The sequence below is a fragment of the Eurosta solidaginis genome, chromosome 1, assembly GCF_040869045.1.
Source record: "Eurosta solidaginis isolate ZX-2024a chromosome 1, ASM4086904v1, whole genome shotgun sequence".
Taxonomy (NCBI): Eukaryota; Metazoa; Arthropoda; class Insecta; order Diptera; family Tephritidae; genus Eurosta; species Eurosta solidaginis.
Window position 1 is genome coordinate 16,682,282 of NC_090319.1, and position 24,379 is coordinate 16,706,660.

Below are 24,379 nucleotides of genomic sequence, written 5' to 3' on the forward strand. Positions count from 1 at the left end.
CCTGCGTTACAAATATAAAATTTACTCTACCTAAAGTTGTATGTAAATACGAAATATACGGCATATATAAATTCACATGCAAATAGTTATTAGTATTTTATTTGTTATGTTTTGTTGTCATGTAGTATTCAGGCAGTTGTTATGTGGGCGATGAAAAGAGGTTAACGACAACAAGGCAAATAGGACTGTTGGCATTTTAACGCATATTCGTGTACAGAGTACTCAGTTATGGTAGATATATATTCTTATACTCAGTTGAGCAGAGCTCACAGAGTATATTAAGTTTGATTGGATAACGGTTGGTTGTACAGGTATAAAGGAATCGAGATAGATATATATCAAAATCATCAGGATCGAAAAAAATTTGATTGAGCCATGTCCGTCCGTCTGTCCGTCCATTAACACGATAACTTGAGTAAATTTTGACGTATCTTGATAAAATTTGGTATGTAGGTTCCCGCGCACTTATCTCAGATCGCTATTTAAAATGAACGATATCGGACTATAACCACGCCCACTTTTTCGATATCGAAAATTTCGAAAAACCGTAAAAGTGCGATAATTATTATCAAAGACAGATAAAGCGATGAAACTTGGTAGGTGAGTTGAACTTATGACGCAGAAAAGAAAATTAGTAAAATTTTGGACAATGGGCGTGGACCCGCCCACTTTTAAAAGAAGGTAATTTAAAAATTTTGCAAGCTGTAATTTGGCAGTCGTTGAAGATATCATGATGAAATTTGGCAGCAACGTTACTCCTATTACTATATGTACGCTTAATAAAAAATAGTAAAATCAGAGTAGGACCACGCCCACTTTTAAAATTTTTTTTTTTTTAAGTCAAATTTTAACAAAAAATTCAATATCTTTACAGTATATAAGTAAATTATGTCAACATTCGACTCCAATAATGATATTGTGCCATAAAATACAAAAATAAAAGAAAATGTCAAAATGTGCGTGGCTACACCCTTTTTCATTTAATTTGTCTAGGATACTTTTAATGCCATAATTCGAACAAAAATATACCAATCCTTGTGAAATTTGGTAGGGTCTTAGATTCTAGGTCGGTAACTGTTTTCTGTCAAAAAGGGCGAAATCGATTGAAGCCACGCCCAGTTTTTTTACACAGTCGTCCGTCTGTCCTTCCGCTCGGCCGTTAATACGATAACTTGACCAAAAATCGATATATCTTAACTAAACTCAGTTCTCGTACTTATTTGAACTCACTTTGTATTGGTGTAAAAAATGGACGAAATCCGACTATGACCACGCCCACTTTTTCGATATCGAAAGTTACGAAAAATTTAAAAAATGCCATAATTCTATACCAAATACCAAAAAAGGGATGAAACATGGTAATTGGATTGGTTTATTGACGCAAAATATAACTTTAGAAAAAAACTTTGTAAAATGGGTGTGACACCTACCATATTAAGTAGATGTAAATGAAAAATGTCTGCAGGGCAAAATCAAGGGCTTTGAATCTTGGAAGGAATACCGTTCGTAGTATTACATATATAAATAAATTAGCGGTACCCGACAGATGATGTTCTGGGTCACCCTGGACCACATTTTGGTCGATATATCGAAAACGCCTTCACATATACAACTACCACTACTCCCTTTTAAAACCCTCATTAATACCTTTAATTTGATACCCATATCGTACAAACATATTTTAGGGTCAGCCCTGGTCCACCTTTATAGCGATATCCCTAAATGGCGTTCACCTATAGAACTATTACCCACTCCCTCTTGAAATACTCTTCAATACCTTCCATTTGATACACATGTCATACAAACACATTCCAGGGTTACGCTAGGTTCATTTTCCTACATGGTGATTTTCCCTTATTTTGTCTCCATAGCTCTCAACTGGTTATGTAATGTTCGGTTACACCTGAACTTAGCTTTCCTTACTTGTTACCTATAGTTTGTGTGAATAAATATTAAAGGAATGTACTATTACTAAAGGAAAGAACGTTTACTAGATCCAGACAGAAAAGTAGGCTTAAGAAATATTTAGGCTCTTTAAGTTAAACTAATATTTGATTGGCATATTTATACTAAACATGAGGTATGATACTCCCATTAATAACATGATAGAAGCACTTAACTGGTTGAGTATAAAACAGCTTTTATTCCACCAGACTATGAAATTTGTATTTAATATCAAGCACGATAGATTACCAACATATCTCAGCGCAAGGTGCTGAACTTCCTAATCACATAAAAGTAGTAATAACTTGAATACTTTTAAAACAAATTTATTGGAGCATTCTAAGTTAAATTTTTTCTCCTTTTATTTCTCCTTTTATTTTTTACATGATATATCCGATACTGGAGCGCGAAACGGGAATGGTGATATCGGAAGCAGCAAAATACAATGGATTTGGCCCTAATGGAGAGAAAATCGGTCGCCACCTGTAACTCCAGACAGTTCCAACATCTAATTTCGCTGGAATTCAATACTTTCAGCCGATATTTAATGTTGCTGATCGGAATCACTCGCATTCCGACAGCATTAATATATCAATAAAATTATATGATGTGTAACGCAAATAACGAAAATAAGGCCAAACAAAAGTTGGAGCAGGCGGAAACACGTCCATTTCAACCTCCCATTATATTGTAACGAATAAAGTGCAATTCCACTTATTTACAACCTTCTGCTAATGTTCGAGTCACTAAACGGTTGAATAAATAACTCCAATATCCAATAATGCAAAATGGCCTTTATTAGACTACTTTCACAATAACAATTCTACTTCTCAACAGATAGGGTTCTTAAATCAAACTGATTGCCATGCCTCAGCTGGCGCTGCTTTTGTACTCTCCGGTTTCCTCGTTTGCATATTTCTGGGCGTTTCTAGAATTTACTATTTGTTTACCAGCTATAAACTCACCAGAAATATTTTACAGATGCATTATTATAGCTTCTCGCATAGCCATATGCGCGTGTATAGGTGAGTGATACTTCCATCGATGATTGCCTACTTTTGGCAGTATCTCAGATATATGCAAGTGTTTGTGCGTTTCTCTCCGCTGCATGTATGGACATAATGATTGATTTGTTTATGTGCATACAAGTTACTGCTCAGAATCGGCTTAGAGATGATAGTATCCCTTAGTGTTGCTAACATTCGTCACAATATGTTGAGCTTTGCTGACCGGAATCGTCATGCACTCCGACAGCATCATTACTAAACAAAATAGAGAGGTGATTGGATACACGTTATTTCCAATTTCCAACATCCAAATGTTTAGCTGTGTTTATCGGAGACTAATACATTCCGACAGCTTAAAATATAAATATAATTGAAAAATATAAGTTCCAAATTTTGTTGCTTTAAGCTGGGAGCACTGGAGGATTGGAAGCGTGTCCTTTCCAACCTCCCTTAAACGAGTGGCTCCCAGACTTGTCTGTTTGTCACGCTAGTAAATATGCTGATCATTCCAGCAGCATAGTCAATAGAAATAAGTGACTATAATAATAAATTTTACTTAGCAGGTTAGGTTTAGGCCTAAACAGCCGTAATAATAAATACATTTTTTTGTAAATATAATGAAATGACAAATTTGAGAAAAATTAATAATTGCAGTCCCCTAAAGAAGGGTGCAAAAAAATCACAAATTTGTCTACAAAGCTCATTGGCATTTTAACTTTTTATTTTGAAAAAACGTTAATTATCTATATGTATCTGTCACTAAAAGATAGGATAAAGAATTCTCGGTTGGAAATGATATCATGACCCCAGAACCATTCAATACAGAGCTTACTTTCAACTGTAGAGCCAACAAACTATGCCATTAGTGCTCTGTCCGCACTACAATACAAAGCGAAACTACAAAGGTTAATATACCATTTCATTTTCATGAAAGGTATAAAAAGACATTATTCAAAATCTAAACAGGAAAGACTTGAATTCCAATGCACAACCCGTTAAAATATGAGGGCAAAATTTCTGAATTTTGTGGTGCCGTCTTATGAAATTTTTTTGTTCTGGAGGCATTGCCACTTGGTGGTGAACCATACTCGATTATGGGTGTGTTTTTTTTTTTTTTTCATTTTTATCAACAATTATTCGGGTTGTGTTATGGACGAGAATCCAGGAAGAATCTCTCTTGCCAATAAATACTACTTTGGACTAGGTCGGCAATTAAATTAAAAAGCAGCGGCTGCGTTGGCTAGGCCATGTTATGCGAATGGAAGATAACGCTCTGGCCAAGAAAGTGTTTCAATCGAAACCTGTCTATGGAAGCGGAGGTAGAAGGCGACCCCCACTCCGCTGGAAGGATCAGGTGGAAGACGATGTAAACTCACTTGGTGTGACCAATTGGCGCCGGTTGGCAGAGAGAAGAAGCGACTGGCACGACTTGTTGGACAGCCATAACCGTTTAAACGGTTAAGCGCCAATTAAGTAAGTAAGTTATCGACATGGCATATACGAATTACCGATTTATTATCGAAGTGTTATAAATTTGTTCAAAATTTCGATGACAATGTTTATCTTATAGTTATCAAGAGGTTATCAATTTGATATTGAACACGTATCGCCTTTTTATCGCAAATTTATCGATTATCTTTCAAAAGTTTTCGATTAAAAACCTGATTTATTTGTTATCCAAAACTTATATATCTATAATGAAAAAGTTATCGAAAATGCATCGAATTTTTATCGAAGGGCTTTCGATTTGTGATCAGAAAGTTCTCAGTTTGCTATTGAAAAGTTATAGATTTGTTATCAAAAAGCTATCGAAAAGTTGCCGATTTAAGTTATTGATTTGCTATAGAAAAGTATAGATTTATTGGAAAAAATCCATATTTTTGCTATCGTTAAATTAATGCTCATTTTCGGCGTATTATTAATTTGCTATCGGCGTGTTTTCGGTTTGTTATGTACAACTCATGGGTTTTTATGTAGCAGATACCGATAAAATTTCAATGTAAAACCGATGGCACATCTGTAAGCCGTCGACAAAAAGCATATAGGAGACAAAGCAAGCGAATGACTTAGCGATAACAAGCCGTTAATAAACCAAATATCGTAAACTTTATCAACTTTTTATCGGGTATTAATAATTTGTTATGGGCGTGTTATCGAAAAGCTATAGATTTTTTAGAAACAGTTATCGATTTTTTATCTTAATGTTATCGACTTATTATCGGAGTATTAGTATTTCTGTTACTGAAATGCTTTCGATATGTTATCGACAGGTCGTCGGTTTGTTACTTCAAAATAAATTCAGTGACACATCTGTAACGCGTCCATAACAAGCCGACAAGAAACCAAAAAAACGCTTATAACTCGGAGATAACAAGCCAATAACATACCGATAACTGAAAGATAATAATTCGCTATTGATAATAATTTTTAATAGCTGACGGCGCCCTTCTGAAGAAGCCAAAAATTATTTGTTTCTGGAAATTTTTCCTCTATTCTGGCTTAACGTCAACACTTGGGACGAGCTATAGTTAATTAAAAAACATAAATTTTCTTTATTTTTACGCATCGAACGTCATGAGTACACGACATGGCTCTCACGCCCCGTAACATTTTTTTATCTGCGAAACCAGCCGCAATTGTTTTTTGTTTTTTTTTTTTTGAAAGTTGGCTGGTTGGTATCCAATTTTTTAAATGCCATTATTTTTGACTTGGTAGCTCCATATAAATTCTTTATAGCTCTACAGTCGTTTCCACATACTTGTTTTTTTTTTTTTTCATTGTTTGGTGAAAAAAAATTCATACTTTAATGCATGATACAAAAAATGGAAGTAGTTCCATTTAGTGTGACGTTAGCCATTTGACGTTTGCGGGGACAATGACAATTTCACCAAAAACAAGCTACCAGATTGAAAAATGTTACGAATTTTTCTAAATTTGATGGATTTCATATTAAGGAATACATCTAATTACTTTCATAGTAATTTTAGATAAAAAAGAAAAAAAAAAATGAGCCACACGCCTTGGAAATATTTTAATACGAAATATCAGCCTAAAAAAGGTTTTTAAAAAGTTTTTCGAGCTCCCGAAAATTGTTTTGGTGAAAGAAACATGGTTCGAAATATGCAAAGCAGGGAATATAGCTTTCTTAAGTGTCCGTACGTTAGCTCAGAACATTTTGACAAAACATACACGTTTGTCAATTGATTGCACAAAGGCGGTCCTTATAAATCGACACCGCAATTTCTAAAGAGTTTAGCATACTTAAACGCAATTTTTATGAAATTGAATGGTGATAAATTGGCTACAATTCCACGTTTTTTGAATTGTTAAACCATTTTTTTGGGAGAATATTACCCTGTAGCTCTGCAGGTTAGCCACTAATTATGAGAGTGTTTTTGTCCGTTGTATAAGGGGTCATCTTGGTCAGCGCCGTCAATACACATGCTGCGCCCTTTTAGAATTGAAATAGATGTGCAGACTTTGAAGGTACGCTTTTTATCAACATGCCTTCAGAAATATTTACTGTAGGGGCATCATAATAGGGCCAATGCTAGAACAGCAGCATTTTTCGTGTATTTTTATTTTTTTTTTTCTTTCTAGGGGTCAAGCAGCCATAAAATATGAGTCATTAACCAATGTATGAGTCATTATCCACTATTTTTCAATAAAATTACGTGTTTTACTGTATTCTCAAACAATATATATGCGCATAAATCGTGCTAAAGCCTATTATTATTGTCTCAAATGACCATTGTGTTTTCATCCTAAAGGAAATTTCCATCTGCACAATTTCGTCTTAAACAATTTCGTCTTAAACAGTAACGGTATGGCAACGCTTCTGGCAAAACAACAAACACTATGAAACTTCAAAAATTCCCAAATACGTCAAAAATTTTGAGTGGAACTACCTTCTTTTTTGTATCATGCTTTAACACAAATCACCTAGCCAGATTGCGCATTCACGAGTTCAAAATTGCTTCGTTCTGCGCATCTACGTCAAATTTGACTCCTTGAGCGAATGAAAGAAAGAGAGAAAAAACAAGAGCTAAAGGAAAATGACGTGTGAATTGCCCATAAAAAACAGCTGATCTTTTGTTTACATGCGCAACGCGCAATCTTCTGTGTGTGATTTGTGATGCTTTAATGGATTAAACATTAGACTGGGTCGATTTATTAACTGATATCGCGCCATCGATTTTTCGATAGGATTTGGGCTCAGGAAAAAAAGTTCCACTACGTATACCCAAAAAAATAATTTTAGAGCCTGCGAAATTTCATTTTTTTTACTTTTTTTCATTTGATTGTAAATATTCATGTATGCCCTGTCCGACCCAAAAATGTCCGCTAAAAACGTTGACGATAACAGTTTTTTGAAAACAAAGAAATATTTTTTTCATACATAAAGTAAATTTTTTAGTACGTCATGAAAAAAACCTTAAAAATCAAAGTCGAAAAAAAGTAAAAAAAAAAATGAAATTTCGCAGTCCCGAAAATTATTTTTTGGGTATGCGTAGTGGATCTTTTTTTCCTGACCCCAAATCTTATTGAAAAATCGATGGCGCGATATCGGTTAGCTTTCGTCCATACAAATCGGCCCACCCTATTAAACATTGCTTTGGCAGTTTAAGCTTTTAGAAGGCGCCCTCAAAGCTTTTAAAGAAATTATAAAGATCTTAAGACGAAAATTATGACAGATCAATTTAAAAAACTATATGTCAAATAACCAAATTACATCAAAAAAACAATCTTAACTGTATTTGCAAGGCTAAACAAAATTTTTTTATATTAAAAAAAAAATTCCGAGCACCTCTCAAATTTGGTGGCAAACTTTGCGACTTCTTTTTGCGACCTAGTCTACTGTATGTGCATTTATTTACCTATATATCTGCAGGTAAACAAAATTTTCCTTTCACACATGATATTCTGTAAACATATTAATACTTGTTTTCATTTTCTGCTCACCTTTTTGACGCATCTGTGTGCTCTGAACTGTGCAAAACTAATTATAACGCTGACGTTCTCTGTAAACATTGCAATATTCTTGAATAGATTTAAAGTATCAACGTTGGTCATATACATACATATGTGTGTGTGTGTGTACCTATTAACATACAAGTTTTTCACGTATATGAATGCTTCTTTAACTTGTACATGAGTTTCCCCGTTTGTAGTTTCTATGTAGCGTTCCACTGATTTCTGTATCAAATATATTCTAAAAGGACGAAGCTTTCGGTTGGTTCGAGATATATCATTGATTATTAGCTTGTAGTTATAATTCTTTTGAAACGATTTTTCTTTACCTTATGAGGAGCAAATATAAACCATTAATTTGGCTCAAACAAAATAACCTCCGCCCACACAAAACACGATCAGCAATATAGCCAACACATCCCGAATTACAAATAAGTCTCAGAAACGTTACCAGCGCAACAAGCTGCTGCAATACCGCACAGCAACACCGTAACCATGGCAACGAAATACACCAAGGTAGCATGGTAAATTGGCAAACTTTTTTAAAAAATACAAAATTAACACAGCGTTCAAAACATGGAACAATCTATGGCGAAAACTAAGAACTAACACTAACTCAGAGGATCCGTTTAGCAGCCACGGCATATACAAGCTCACATGCGGATGCCAGCATAGTTACATAGAATAAACAGGACGGCGAATAAGGACGAGGTTCAGAGAACATATTAGAGATTACAGCAAAAAAATACGGAATCCAAACATTATACCCGAGTCTAACTTCGCGAATCACATGGTCGAAAATAAATGTTCCCCATCAAACATCAATAAAACAGTTCTTCACATACAAGGAAAAGGCCGACGTCTCAACGTACTCGAACACAAGGAAATCTACAAACAGAAAACATTCGACGGTAGAATAATAAACGAACAGATAAACACAATTTCTGTCACAATATTCGAGCCTTTAAAACGTGTTTACAAGAAACAAAGTAATCAAACAGGTACAGCAGACAAACACACAACAACAAACAAACACAAAACAATTAACACACCAAAACAACAAACCCACAAAGAAGGTCAAAAGACTAGAATTACTGAACTTTACCTGCTTCAGTCAGCCACACAAATCGATCAGTAAAAACCACCCTCTATTCTGAATGAACACACAGCACATATACATAAATATAAACAAACATCCCTTGTGACAATACCTGCTCATATACCTACGAACTATAAATACAAGAAAAACAACAACAGATCAAAACGAAAATCGACACAGATGATGGCACAACGCCGATACCGATTTGTCTCGAAACCAATATATAGTACTTTTATTATCTAGAAAATAAATTTTCTACGTATAGGACATATATCTCCCATGATAAACCCCTATTGGGACACATAAGTCCCGCACCGCAATGTAAACGTAAATTACCGCGATCGTCATGCTACCAGATACTTACTGACCCGTTTCAACATTAAATATTCAAAAATTATTTTTCTATATAAATTCTGCAAAAGTTGGATCGAAAGGGTTAAAAGGAGCTATTATTTACATAAAATTATCATAAAAAAATAACCATAAAAAAATATATAAAACAATGGCTAAAAATTAAGTCTTGCAGACTTTGAAATTATTTTAACTAAGAAATTTTTCCGGGTGTATAACTTAATCCCGACTTACAAAATCCCGAAACACTAAATCCCGAAACACATAATCCCGACACGACCAAATCCCAACATCTCATAATCCCGACACGACCAAATCCCAACAACTCATAATCCCGACACGACCAAATCCCGACAAAAAAATCCCGACAAAAATACTGACAACATGTAACATTTTTTACATATTTTGTCAGTATTTTTGATTAAGCTGGATTCAGTTTTCACTCAGTGATAAAACGATGCCATAAAAAATACACATCTTCGGTATTATTCTATTATTTTAGGCACCCCTTTTGCGTAGGCCACCTTCGGCAATAATCCTTAGCCGATCCAATCCGGCTGCGCCATGCACAGTAATTCTGCGTAGTACACCCTCCTGCGTAGGCGGCCTTCGGCAGATCCAACACCGGCTACGCGATCCACAATATATATGCGTAGAACACTTTACTGCGTAATAATAATTTTATAACTTTCTATTATTCTTCTAACAATTTTAACTAAAATTTGTTTAATACCAACATTTTAGTAAATTTGTCTGGATTATGTGCTGTCGGGATTTTGAGTTATCGGGATATTGTGTTGTCGGGATTCCGTTATGTTTTGTCGGGATATTTATTATGTCTGGATTGTGTCTTGTCGGGATTTCTGAAAATTGTCGGGACTATGAGTTGTCGGGATTTTGAAAGTCGGGATTATGAGTTGCACCCAATTTTTCCCCATGACGATATTCTCAATAATTCTCAAAAAATATTTTCCAACCAGTGTGCAACCATATAATATTTTTATACCCAGCTGCACTTGACCACAGGGTATTATAACTTTGATTAAATAACGGTTGGTTGTACAGGTATAAAGGAATCGAGATAGATATAGACTTCCTGAGCGAAATCGGATGATAACCGATATAAAACTTTTTATATATATAACATTTCGGAAAACACAAAAAACTTGATTATTTAGTAAATAATACACCTAGAATGTTAAAATTTGACGTATGGACTGATATTGAGACTCTTGATAAAAATTAAAAAAAAAAATTTAAAATGGGCTAGGCGCCGTCCACTTGTGAAAAAATTAATTTTACAAATATTATTAATCATAAATCAAAAATTGTTAAACCTATCGTAACAAATTTCGGCAGAGAGGTTGCCTTTACCCTAAGGAATGCTTCGAAGAAGAATTTACGACATCGGCTAAGGACCACGCCCACTTTTATATAAAAGATTTTTAAAAGGGTCGTGGGTGAATAAAATAAGATATATCTTTGCAAAAAGGAGCTTTATATCAATGGTAGGATATAGGAAAAACATCAAAATTTAAAAAATGGGCGTGGAACCGCCCCTTTTATGACTAAGAAATTTTTTATGTTTCGGGAGCCATAACTCGAAGAAAAATTTGTTCAGAATAGAACCATATGTATATGGGGTATTCCACCCCATTTCGACCAATTTTGAACCCGACCACTTTAGAATTGGCTGAAAGTTTTTCTTCTTTTTCTAGCTTACGAAAGACGTTTTTCAGAATTTTTTCAAAATTTTTCACCCAACTCAAAAAAAGTTATGAATTTTTAAAAAAAGCCCGTTTTTGTTTTCAAAATGCTATAGCTCTTTCAAATATTGACCGTTTGGGATCTTTTTTTTTAAATTTGTTTTTAAATGTACTTTTCGAAAAAAATTTTAAAGTTTTTTTTTTTAATTTTTCAGTTTTTTGAGATTTTTCGAATTTCGCCATTTTTTTTTTTTTTTTTTCTCATAAAAAACTTCAATCAATTCTGCAATCATCCCCACTAATCCCGGCGTGGGCCGATTTTGTTTTATATTTTTTTTTATTTAATTGAAAAAAAAATTTCAAAAATAAAAATTTTTTTTATCAATTTTATTTATATAACAAAAAAATGTAAGACAATGATTTTTAGGTATTCTTTTCTTTATATATTATGGTAATCTATATTTAAATATTTTAATCGTAGATTACCATAATATATAAAGAAAAGAATACTTAAAAATCATTTATTTATATATTTAAATATTTTAATCGTAGATTATCATAATATATAAAGAAAAGAATACTTAAAAATCATTTTCTTACATTTTTTTGTTATATAAATAAAATTGATAAAAAAATTTTTATTTTTGAAGTTTTTTTTTTTCAATTAAATAAAAAAAAATCGGCCCACTCCGGGATTAGTGGGGATGATTGCAGCATTGATTGAAGTTTTTTATGAGAAAAAAAAAAATGGCGAAATTCGAAAAATCTCGAAAAACTGAAAAATTAAAAAAAAACCTTTAAAATTTTTTTCGAAAAGTACATTTAAAAACAAATTAAAAAAAAAAACAAAGATCCCAAACGGTAAATTTTTGAAAAATGTATAGCATTTTGAAAACAAAAACGGGGCTATTTTTAAAAATTCATAACTTTTTTTGAGTTGGATGAAAAAATTTGAAAAAATTCTGAAAAACGTCTTTCGTAAGCTACAAAAAGAAGAAAAACCTTCAGCTAAAGAGGTCGGGTTCAAAATTGGTCGAAATGGGATGGAATACCCCATATGTATTATTACGCAGCCTTTTAACACTATTAAGCACACAAAACAATCACCAACAGCATTTCAAGTTTACAGCTGGGTATGTAATGTTCGGTTTCACTCGAACTTAGACTTTTTTATTTGTTATTCATAAATCTATTAACTTTTCTAAATAAATGAACAACAATTTTCATTGAATGTACTTTAAAGACTTCATTCATTGCGATTTCTTTAAGAAGCAAAAAAGATTATTTTCCCATTAACCACTGGATTTGAATGACTTTATATGGAAGCTGCGCGTGTTGTGTTTCATAAAAGCGAATGAGATTGTAAACAAACTTGCCAATTACTGATAAACAACCTTTAAATATTTGCTTAAGGATGTCATTTTATGTCTCTGGTCGTTAAGCCAGCGCGTAGAGTGAGGAAAATTGTTCAGCGAAAATATATCTTAATGGCATATTTGTTTTGTTAAGTTGTTGGTGCTTCGTAGCAACAGGCTGGCATTTGCTTGAATAAAAAAAAAGAAATTGATTTGTGTTTGGTTGTGTTGAGTAATAAAATACAAGTGGCAAGCTTGAGATATTTTTAAGAGATTTGCACTTATTTGCTCGTTAGTTTCTAACTTAGAAAAAAACAAAAATGGATATATTAATTTGTATAAAGATTTTGGTTAAGAGATATCTGTAGGGTCACGCTGCGTGCAGGTGCGGAAAGGTAGACCGCTATTTAGAAGGAAGAAAGGTGAGGCAGAGCGGCGTGAGTGAGAAGAATTCCAGATGCTGGCTGTTCCTAATGCTCGAAAATTCTACCAAAAGAGCTGCCTGATGATGGGAGGTTTCAAGGATGGAGCAGATTCCTGCAGGACTGATAATGGCGACCTTGTAATGGACATACAGAATGTGCTTAAGTTGTGGAGGGAACACCTTGCGTCATTGTTATATAGCAAGGGAGAATACAAACGTATTACCCACATCGCAGATTATGGAAACCACGTTCCGGCACCCGACTGTAATCAAAGGATAGTGGTAATATACCGGCTAAAAAATCACAAGGCGACAGGCTATGACGGAGTACGCGCCGAGTTGTTCAAACACGGAGGCGAATATATGGTAAAAAGGATGCATCAACTCCTTTTTAAAATATTGCTGGATGAACGTATGGCTCCAGGTTGGAATTTAAGTGTGCTCTGCCCAATCCACAAGAAACACAAACCCGCAAACCGCGCCAATTACTACACAATTAGCCTGCTTAATATCACGTATAGAGTTTTATCTAGCGTACTGTGGTAAGGACTGAAGCTCATAGGCAACAAAATAATTGAGCATTTTCAGTGCAACTACAGACCTGGTAAACCTATCATCGACCAGACCTTGCTGCTATGTCTGCATAAAAGTGCCCTACAAAGTTAATAAGGTTTATCGTTGAGCAACAGAACTAGCGCAGAAAGGATTGGTAAACATTTTTCCGAGTTATTGTAAACTCAGAAAAGCGACTCCCTTTCATACAGTATCTTTAACCTAATGCTGTGGCAGCAGAACTAAACCATAATGGTACAATCTGTTATAAGAGCTTACAATTATTGGCGGATTCTGATGATTTTGTTATTATTGGGCTTAGCAAACGCGTTGTGAGTTCTGCTTCTCTGGATAAGATAAAGAAGCAAAAAAAGCTAAGTCTTGCGATAAATGAGGGCAATACGAAGTACTTGTCAAATCGCGCCCTAACAGCCATGTCACTATTGACGGAATCAAATTTGAGACTGTGCAGGGTTTCGCGAAACCCGCATTAACAACAAAAACAATGTGAGCTTAGAAATCAACCGGCAAATAGCTCTTGCCAACAAGTGCTCCTTAAGACTGAGTAGGCAATTGAAGATTAAAGTCCTCTCAAGACGAACAAAAATCACGCTCTACAAGTGGCTTATCATACTCGTCCTGTTATATGGCTCGGAATCATGTACGGTGTCGAGAGAGGATGAGATGGCTCTTCAAGTGTTGGAGATAAAAGATCTCCAGAAGATTTATGGTCTTGTCAGTGTTGCTGACGGTAAGTATAGAAGGAGGTATGATGACGACCTATATGGGCTTTACGCAGATATGACGATAGTGCAGCGAATACAAACCCAAGACTAGGTCACGCTATGAGAATGCGCGAAGAAGCGCCGTCCAATAGAATGCTAAGCTCCAATTAATGATGATGATGATGAGATAATTGTTTCTGTAGTATAGTCTAACTCTATAAGCAGTAAGTATATTGATTACTAAAACCTATTTTCAAAAAGAAAGAAGTTTCAACAAGAGCCTGGAAATTTTGTAATATTATATATATCCCGTAAGACGGAATGGTTAGATCTTCTCTATTTCTTTCACGTTTAATAATTAGGGTTTTCGCGAACATGACAGTCAATATTTTCCTAAGGCTTCAAAAAGATGTACAATATTGTGGCGAATGTTGACATCACTAAATAAATAATCACAACAACAAAAGCGGCAAGCAGCCACACTTATGTACAAGGTAACGAAGAATATTCCACAAACATAACCAGCAGCTCGAAGTGAAGAGATATCTCACATGCACATATGTAGTCATCAGTTAAGAGAAGAAATTGCTACTCACACACACACGCACATAGCGAACTAACAAAGCAGGACATACAACTATTCTAGAAGGTGAAACGTCTAGACCTTATGCGAACGAGGCAACAGAGAGTATAAAAGCAGCGCAAGCTGAGGAATCAGGATCAGTTTGATTAAGCCTAACTTTTGCGAAGTACGTGATATTGTAGAATAATTGTACTAAATAAAGACCATTTTTCAATACTGAAGTTACTTATTCGACAGTTCAGCGGTTCGAACGTAAGCAAAAGCTTTAAAATAAGCGGCATTTTCCAAAATTCGTTACAATATTTACATATTCATATACAATACAGATAAAAGTCTTTTTTCAAAAACATTGCTCTCGAGATATTATTAACATTTGCCCAGCAATCGACATAACAAAATATACAACTTTTACAACTTACAGATTTTATAATTGGACTTTTGTTAAGTTTTGAGTGGGGAGGAATTGAGCTATGTGGCCACGAAAATCCACAGACCCGAGGCATTCGGGTTGGTTCCAGAAAGTGTTTTCACCGTAGCATACCGAATTCATTTTTGCCAAATGAGTGCTTACATCCACAACATTTATTTTGGCCTATGACTAGCGTTTTCGCAATTAAAGCAACAACATTCTTGAGGAGTAAAAAGGCTGGGTACAGCTGAAAATAGCTCCGTAGTTACTTGTTTCCAAATTTTAACATGGATATCCTCTTTTTAACTGACTATTCATTTTTCAGTGATGGTGACTATTTCGTTTTATATAGTGAAGAACGAAAGGAAAGTAGAAGGAAGAGGAAAGGAGAAAAGAAAAGGAGAAGAATGGAAAGGAGAGAAAAACAAACCGCAACCGGAGGCGTGTTTTCATTTCATTATCGAAATGTTAACCGTTTGTAATTCAGATTTGTTATCGAAGTGTTTGTAAACTTGCTATTGATAGCAAGGACTGTCGATGAGTTACCGATTTTTTATCGACGCGTTATTGGTTTTTATGGTAAAGTTTTCGATATTTTATCTAAATGTTACCAAGAAGCAATCAACGAATTATCGATTTGTTAACGAAAATCAATTTTTAATAGAAAAAATATCGATTTGAAATCGAAAAATTATTTGTTTTTAAAGAAAGTTTACCGATATGTTGACAATGTTATGGATTTGTTATCGAAAAAATATTTCACTCAATTGAAAAATTCACTCATTGCATCCAAAGTACTTACTTGCACAGATCAAAGGACGAAAATCAAAGTGCTACAAACATCAACCGCACAACAATATTTTACCATATTTTGAACGTTTCAGTTATCAATTTTTTCACTTGCAGCGCTATTGAACTATACAGATGTGAATCGTTTCCTACCATTTGCTATTCTGCTAAGCCTTTATTTCATATTCAGTTTTGCATATGCAATGACATACAAAATTGCGTATTGCTGTATTTATTCATATATGTGATGAAAATATCACTTCAAGTATTGAATAAATAAAATATTTTTGATGCAGTTTCCCTTTAGTGTGTGAAAGATATGCAAAGAGTTAGGAAAAAAAAATATGATTTTTATAAGACGAATATTGACTCCGTTGGTTTAAGGACGTATTGGCATGCAAGTTTAAAATAAAGATGACTTGCTTTCAAACTTAGTACCCCTAAAGAACTTAGTAAAAAATATTTTTTTTTTTTAATTATTTCTATGCTGCGGCTCATTTACAGTTGAATTGAAGTAAAATACGCATTTAGCTGTTTAGTAGACAGTAAAAAAAAAGTTAAATAAGTAAGGAATGATAAGTTCGGGTGTAACCGAATATTACATACTCTGAGAGCTGTGGAGGCAAAATAAGCGAAAATAACCATGTAGGAAAATGAACGTAGAGTAACACTGAGATGTGTTTGTATGATATGGACATCAAATGAAAAGTGTTAATGAGTATTTAAAAGGGAGAAGCCCCAAGTTGTATATGTGAAGGCGTTTACGATATACCGACCAAAATGTGAACCAGGGTGACCCAGAACATCATCTGTTGGGTACCGCTAATTTATTTATATATGTAATACCACGAAAAGTATTCCTGCCATGATTCCAAGGGCTTTTGATTTCGCCCTGCAGAACTTTTTCATTTTCTACTACTTAATACGGTAGGTGTCACACCCATTTTACAAAGTTTTTTCTAAAGTTATATTTTGTTTCATCGCTTTTTGCTATAGAATCATGGCATTTTTTTATTTTATCGTAATTTTCGGATTTCGGCCATTTTTTACATCAAGATAAGGTGAGTTAAGTGAACTAAGTTTAGAAAAGATATATCGATTTTTTCTCAAGTTATCGTGTTTAGGGCCAAGCTGAAGGACAGACGTTCGACTGTGTATAAAAACTGGGCGTGACTTCGACCGATTTCGCCCATTTTCACAGAAAAAGTTATCGTCATAGAATCTATGCCCCTACCAAATTTCACAAGGATTGGTTAATTTTTGTTCGACGTATGGCATTAAAAGTACTCTAGACAAATTAAATAAAAAGGGCGGCGCCACGCCCATACTGTAAAGATATTAAACTTTTTGTTGAAATTTGACTTTTAAAATTTTTATTTTTTGCGTCATCCGATTTTGCAAATTTTTATTTAACACACATACAGTAATAGGAGTAACATTCCTGTCAAATTTCAACATCATATCCTCAACGACTGCCAAATTACAGCTTGAAAACTTTTAAATTACCTTCTTTCAAAAGTGGTCGGTGCCACGCCATTGTCCAAGTTTCATCGCTTTGTCCGTCTATGGTAATGAATTATCGCACTTTTTCGGTTTTTCGAAAATTTCGATATCGAAAGAGTGGGCGTGGTTATAGTCCGATTTCGTTCATTTTAAATAGCGATCTGAGATGAGTGTCCAGGAACCTGTATACAAGTTATCGTGTTTACGGACAGACGGACGGACGGAGATTGCTAAATTAATTTCTTTTTTCGCCCTGATCATTTTTATATACAGAAGTCTGTATCTATCTCGATTAGTTTATGCCGTTACGGGGTACTGCTATGCGAATAAAGTTAATATACTCTGTGAGCTCTGCTCAGCTGAGTATAAAATTGTATTAAAATGAACTTGGAAGATCTCTATTCAAATTTTGGTTTAGTAATATATGTAACTCCAAAGGATGCGGTGCTCAAATAGCTGAAACGACTTAAAGTCAAACACATTTGACGCAGCTTATTTAGCTTGGAATGCAAAGTGTTGCTAAGGTAATACATTTCTTTGACGTTTTTATGTTTTTGCAGCACACGTTTACGTTTTGCATTTGTACGTAATAATACGTTAACTTATTATATTTAATTGAGCGACACAACAACAAGACGCGTATAGTAACTTAATTATGCATATGTTTTTCCCCGCCAATTAGTTAATTATACTTATGTGAATAAATTTGCTAAGTTAAAAGTGACTTTAAGTTGACGTTGGGAGTTGCTACGTATATAGACACCTGTTTGCTCTATTATATTTTTCTCTTCATATTTAAGCTCTACAGCCAAATTCTGAATAGTGACTACTGACTACAGTTCCACGAAACCCTATCCTATGATGTAATAAACCAGACAGGTGAGGTCAATATTACAAAACGAAGTGGCGTTTAATTTAAGTGTTGTAAAACCTTTCTGAAATATGAAGTAAGATGCAGGAAAATTACCTCTACGGTGTGTGTTTCCTTTTTTGGGAGGGTTTATTTCCTTTTCTTGAGAGAAAATGGAAAAGTTTTAGTCAACGGAACTTAATGACTTCAGAGCATCACATTATCCACAATTAAGGAATATTGAAACATATTGGTGAAGTCAATGAGATGATTGGCGATCTGAAACAGTATCATGAAGTTGCAGATGAGTATCTGGGATTGACAATATACGGCCACAAAACCCAACATCTGTCTATGTCAATTAAGCGTTGAGGTAGGCTTATTGAGCAGAAAGAGGCGGCTGGTATAAAAATATATAGCGGCAGAGATTTTACAGCAAGGGTGCTTCAACAAATCAGAACTTATTGTTTTATCTGATGGCAAAAAAAAACAAATAAAAATTGGTTTCTCAGAACTTTATTTTTATAAGCTTTGGCTAACCCACGAAACGTTTAGACAAACATGAAATACTCCCAGCCGACAGACATTGCTCTGACTTATTCTATCGATACATTATTTTTTCTCACATCTGCATTTTCTAGTTTAACTTAACAGGCTCATTCAATTTCCATCTCCCTTGCATTTTTCCGTAAATCTTTCGGCTATTGCTCTTATTCAAGTCTAACACTCACCTTTACTCTCAATCTTATTTTTATTCTTAACCTTCATGTTAGCAACTTTTCCTAGTTTGTGTCAAGCCATTACCCTTATCCCTACTTTTACTTTCCTCCAACTTCCTCTACTTTTTTTGCATTTCCTATGTTTTCTCTTTTCTTTCATAGCACTGTTTCTAATGTAAAGGTGTATCGAGTTGGGCTTTTTCCGCACATTACTTTACTTAGTAAAAACAAATAATGAAGGCTAAGTTCGGAACCGAACAATACAAACTCAGCTGCCAAATTATAGCTTGCAAAACTTTTAAATTACCTTCTTTTAAAAGTGGGCGGTGCCAGGCCCATTGTCCATAATTTTACTAATTTTTTATTCTGCATGTTAAAGTCAACCCACCTACCAAGTTTCATCGCTTTATCCGTATTTTAATTAAATGAAATATCGCAGTTTTTCAGTTTTTCGAAATTTTCGATCGAAAAAGTGGGCGTGGTTATAATACGATTTCCTTCTTTTTAAAAAGCAATCTGAGATGAGTTCCCAGGAATTAACATACTAAATTTCATTAAAATACCTCAGAATTTACAAAAGTTATCGTGTTTACGGACAGACGGACGGACGGACGGACATGGCTAAATAAATTTCTTTTTTGCCCAGATCATTTTGATATCTATCTCGATTAGTTTACGCCGTTACGGGATGCCGTTATGCGAACAAAATTAATATACTCTGTGAGGTCTTCTCAGGTTAGTATAAACAAGTAAGGAAGTCTAATTTCGGGTGAAACCGAACATTACATACCCAACTGTACACTTGAAATGCTGTTGTTGTTTGTTCTGTGTGCTTAATAGTGTTACAAGGCTGCGCAATAATACATATACATATGGTTCTATTCTGAACTAATTTTTCTTTGAGTTATGGCTCCCGAAACATAAAAAATTGCTTAGTCATAAAAGAGGCTGTGCCACGCCCATTTTTTTTTTATTTGAAATTTTTCCTATTTATTGTTATAAATCCATTTGGAAAATGAAATACCATTGATATAAAGCTCTTTTTGCAAAGATATAGCTTATTTTATTCGTCGACGATCCTTTTAAAAATCTGTTATATTTCGTTAATTTTTCTTCAAAGCATTCCTTATAGTAAAGGCAAACGCTCTGCCGAATTTTGTTACGATAGGTTTAACGATTTTTGATTTAGGATTAATAATATTGCAAAATTGATTATATCACAAGTGGGCGGTACCAAGAGCATTTTAAAAAAATTTTCAAAATTTTTATCAAGAGTCTGAATATCAGTCCACATGTCAAATTTCAATATTCTAGGTGCATTACTTAAATAAGTAATCAGGTTTTTGTGTTTTCCAAAATGTTATATATATAAAAAGTGGGCGTGGTTATCATCCGATTTCGCTCGTTTTCAATGCCAATCTATTATGCGTCCAGATAAGCTGGCGTACCAAATTTGGTGAATATATCTCAATATTTACTCAAGTTATCGTGTTAACGGGCAGACGGACCGACGGACGGACTGGGCTCAATAAAGTTTTTTTTTTCGATACTGATGTTTTTGATATATGGAATTCTATATCTACCTCGATTCCTTTATACATGTACAACCAACCGTTATAAAATCAAAGTTTTAATAGCCTGTGCACAAGTACAGCTGGGTATAGAAATAGCAAAATAGTAGCTCCCTACTACTTTAAAACTCATGATCGGATTATGAGGATCGTAAAATTTTTGTTGTTGTGCTAATGACTTCACCTGTCAGGTTTTATTGCGTCATGCACTTTCCAAGGCCAAAAATTGAAATGAAAAAAGTTCTATTTGATTTGAAAGAGTAATCATTTGAGTTCAAAAACATTTTAATTGACCTGAAAATACTGTAACAAAAAATTACTCATACGACATGGTCTTCGCAAGCAAAAAAATATTTGTTTTCTGCAATAATCAGGAAGTTTTAATAAAAAAATTAAAGGAACCGATACTTTGTGGATTAAACGATTATTATAATAACCACCGGTTTCTACTCTACTCAAAAGATCTACCAGAAATTAATTTGGTTCAACCGATTTCAACACTGTTTGGCAACATTTGTTGAAAGGTATTTTACCAAAAGTCATTTTTGATGTGGCGATGAAATAATCTACAGCTTTGATTTGAAAAAGGCTTTATTTGATTTGAAAAAAGTTTCATTTGACCTGAAAATGTTATAATAAAAAACTACTCATACGCCATGGGACTCCCAAATTAAAAATTAATATTTTCCTCAATATCCAGGAAGCTTTAGACAAAATTATAAAACAAACGCCAGTTATTTTACAAAAAGTGTATTTTGGCGTGTCAATAGGTTCTCACTAGCTTTAAAAGGAGTACTAGAAAATTATTGGGCATCTGTTTACATTACTATCTTCGAAGTACTTTTGGGTGACACATGTTATTCGCGGTTCGAATCTCGGTGAAACTTTTGATAACATTACGAAATTGCATGATGATGATTACGTGGCGGTTTGCGAAATGGTACCATCGCAATATGCCAGTAAACGTTCTTTCTTTATTTTCAGTTTCCCTTAGAAAACATAATAATTGAATATTCAATTATTATAAGCCGGTGTTAAGCGCATGAATTCTTAAAAAAAAAAAAAATTAATTAATCATTTACAATTTTTCTGAAAGTTTATTAGTTACTTATCTCTCAATAAAGTCCTGATAAAAGCAAAATGAAGTGAGATATCATTGCAACTTTCAATACTTGTTTAATATGTAGGTCTAATTAAAAGCAACTGACTCTAAATTTAGTACAAACAATTGTAATGTAATGAACAGAACTTCAAACCGCGGTCCTTCTTCTTAGAAAGACCTCCTATTGATATTTATAAAAATATTATGTTCTATAGGTTAGGTTAGGTTGAACTGGCCTAGGGCGAAAGACCTCACATAGACTGAATGTGTCCATAGTGTTACCAGAATTTGTTTGACGACCAAACGGAACGACCCCAATCAGGTGCCAGGACATATATTATAGAATAACTCCGTCCTCTTGACAAATACTAGCAATTTTCTAGAACCCAGCTTAATTGCTGCCTCAAGATTTGACAACTCTGCCGCACCTAATAGCTGGAGCATTGACTTCGCGAACGCAGGGCACGAACACAGAACGTGCTCAACCGTTTCTTCCTGCAGCTCACACTTCCTGCAATTGCTATTACTGACCATGCCTAACTTTTAAGCATGTGACTCCAGAAGGCAGTGTATAGTCAGTACGCCCATCGTGAGCCTTAAGGCTTCTCTCTTCAGAGCTATGGGTGGTTATATTTTTAATGTACGCCAAATTATTTAATTGATGCCGGAATTTCTGGAAAATACTTTTCTATGCAAAGCTTGCTCGTATTTTTCCTACAACGCATTTTTCTCATAATAAATATATTTTTAATAACTAAAACCACACAGTCACATCATAATTAATTCTTTATTCACATGTAAATATGTATGAATGTATGTGTGTTTCTTTTATTCACATAAAATATTTTCGAGTTTCACGCACACACGCTCGACTTTTCGTTCTACGTACACGTAACTTGACTTCCGTTCGTTTTGAGTGCCGCCAGGTGACTGAAGAGTGTTCTCATTTAATTTAAAAAAGCAGCTGTTTCCTTTCGATTTCTTTTACATGAATTAGTTTTTGTCAAACACTAACGTGTAAACAAGGCATGCGCACTTCTGAACGCAGATTTTTTGTTTTGCAGTTATTTTTTTGAATTTGAGAGAATTGTGTTTGTCTGCGTATGTATGTGTGTGTTATTCTCACCGGAAGTAGGTGGCGGCACTCGAACGCATATTTTATTAACAGCTGAGGTTTAAAGCTTAGTAGTAATGCGATAATCCAGGGTGACCGCAGTTAGGTGAATATTTAGTTAATTGAATTGGAAACCGAAACTTCGAGGATTGCATTTTAAACTAAATAATACCATCTCCCGAATTTATAAATGGTGATTTCAAATTTGAACATCATCCTTATATATAAATGTGAGACTCTGTACGAAGTTGGAGCATCACACCTAAACACATCACCGAATAACGCGAAAATGTAAACAGTTCTATATTTAGCCCTCAGTACCGTATTAGGCTTATTAGATTTCTTTCACAACAAATGTTGTGGCCGACCTATTCTAAATGAAAAGGTGAGCAGTGCGGTTTGCTGGAAATTCGACATGTGGGTACCTCCGTGAATAGCACATTAATTGAGATGTTTCCCTTTCCTGGAAGTGGACCAGAAACCGACCTATTCTAAAAAAGTCTAATTTCTAGTGCGATTCTCTTAAGATTCGGTATAGGGGTACCTCTTTGACCTCCTTATTTCGGAGTTTAAGCCTGAAAACGTGTTATCACATAAGACACTAATAAGAAAATATATAGAAATCCCACATTACAACTGCGTGACGTAATGTCCCCTAAGCTCAGAATTTCAAGGAACTTTGAATTGCCCGTTGTTGACAGGACCCACTGGGAAACAGATAATCCTTATAATGACCCTGATTCATTGCATTGAAATCCTTAATAACATGGGAGCCAAAAACAGTTTTTTGTTAGGATGGGTACCCGGACATCAGGGACATGAAGGTAATGCATATGCGGATTACCTGGCAAAGCAGGTTGCCATAGCAGCATTCTAGAGCCCTTTTGTGGACTCACAAAAGCACACACCAGGGAAACCATAAGTAATGGGAAACAAAACAATTCAGACGTCATTGAATTGACTGCCCATGGCAAAGACAGTCCAAACTGTTTATACTTCCGGCAACGAAAATTTCAGCAAAACTCATTAATATAAGCAGGGAGGGCTTAAGAACTCTCACTGTGTACTATACAGGACACTTTGGTATATAATATCACCTAAGTAAGTCAAATCTATCCGATACTCAAATGTCGTAGCTGTGTACTGGAGGATGAAGCGTGGGTTCAAATTCTTTGCGAATACGTCGCTCTGGCATGGCAGAGTCTCTTAATCCCTATGTGATATGGAGTAAGAAGCTTGAAGTGGTACTTAGATACATCAAAAGCCTTGACATAGAAAATTAGGCTGAAATGTCATGCACAATAGATCTGAACAAAGGTCGTAGTACTTCCAGGCCTAATAATAATAATAATAATAATAATAATAATAACCTCTTTGCACAAGACAAAATGTGAAAAATTGTTTATTCCAGAGACCTATCTAAAGTCTAGTACAGAGATTTCTCTTTGACAAGCGAAATAACTGGTCTTTTCTTTCCAGCAAGAGGTTAAGGTTCTAGAAATTTATTTGTGATTTGTTTGTAGTATATTATTTAGTCGGCATTTCGAATAGCATATGTTAACCGGTATCTTAGATATAGACCAAAATACGGACCATGGTTCTATT

The 24,379-nt window shown here is 34.5% G+C and overlaps 1 protein-coding gene across 5 annotated transcripts in view; it reads right to left on the minus strand.

The window, feature by feature from the left end:
* LOC137238899 (uncharacterized) overlaps nt 1-24,379 on the minus strand; it is a 183,919-nt gene that overhangs the window by 48,298 nt on the left and 111,242 nt on the right. The window contains exon 1 of one of the 5 annotated variants that reach the window (XM_067763927.1): nt 22,550-22,577. The exons of 2 other annotated variants lie outside the window; for them this stretch is intronic. The gene's annotated coding sequence lies outside the window, so the exon portion shown is untranslated. Of the gene's footprint in view, nt 1-2,909; nt 3,087-22,455; nt 22,578-24,379 lie in introns of those variants that run through there. 2 more of the 5 variants (XM_067763925.1, XM_067763926.1) reach the window with 2 other exon arrangements.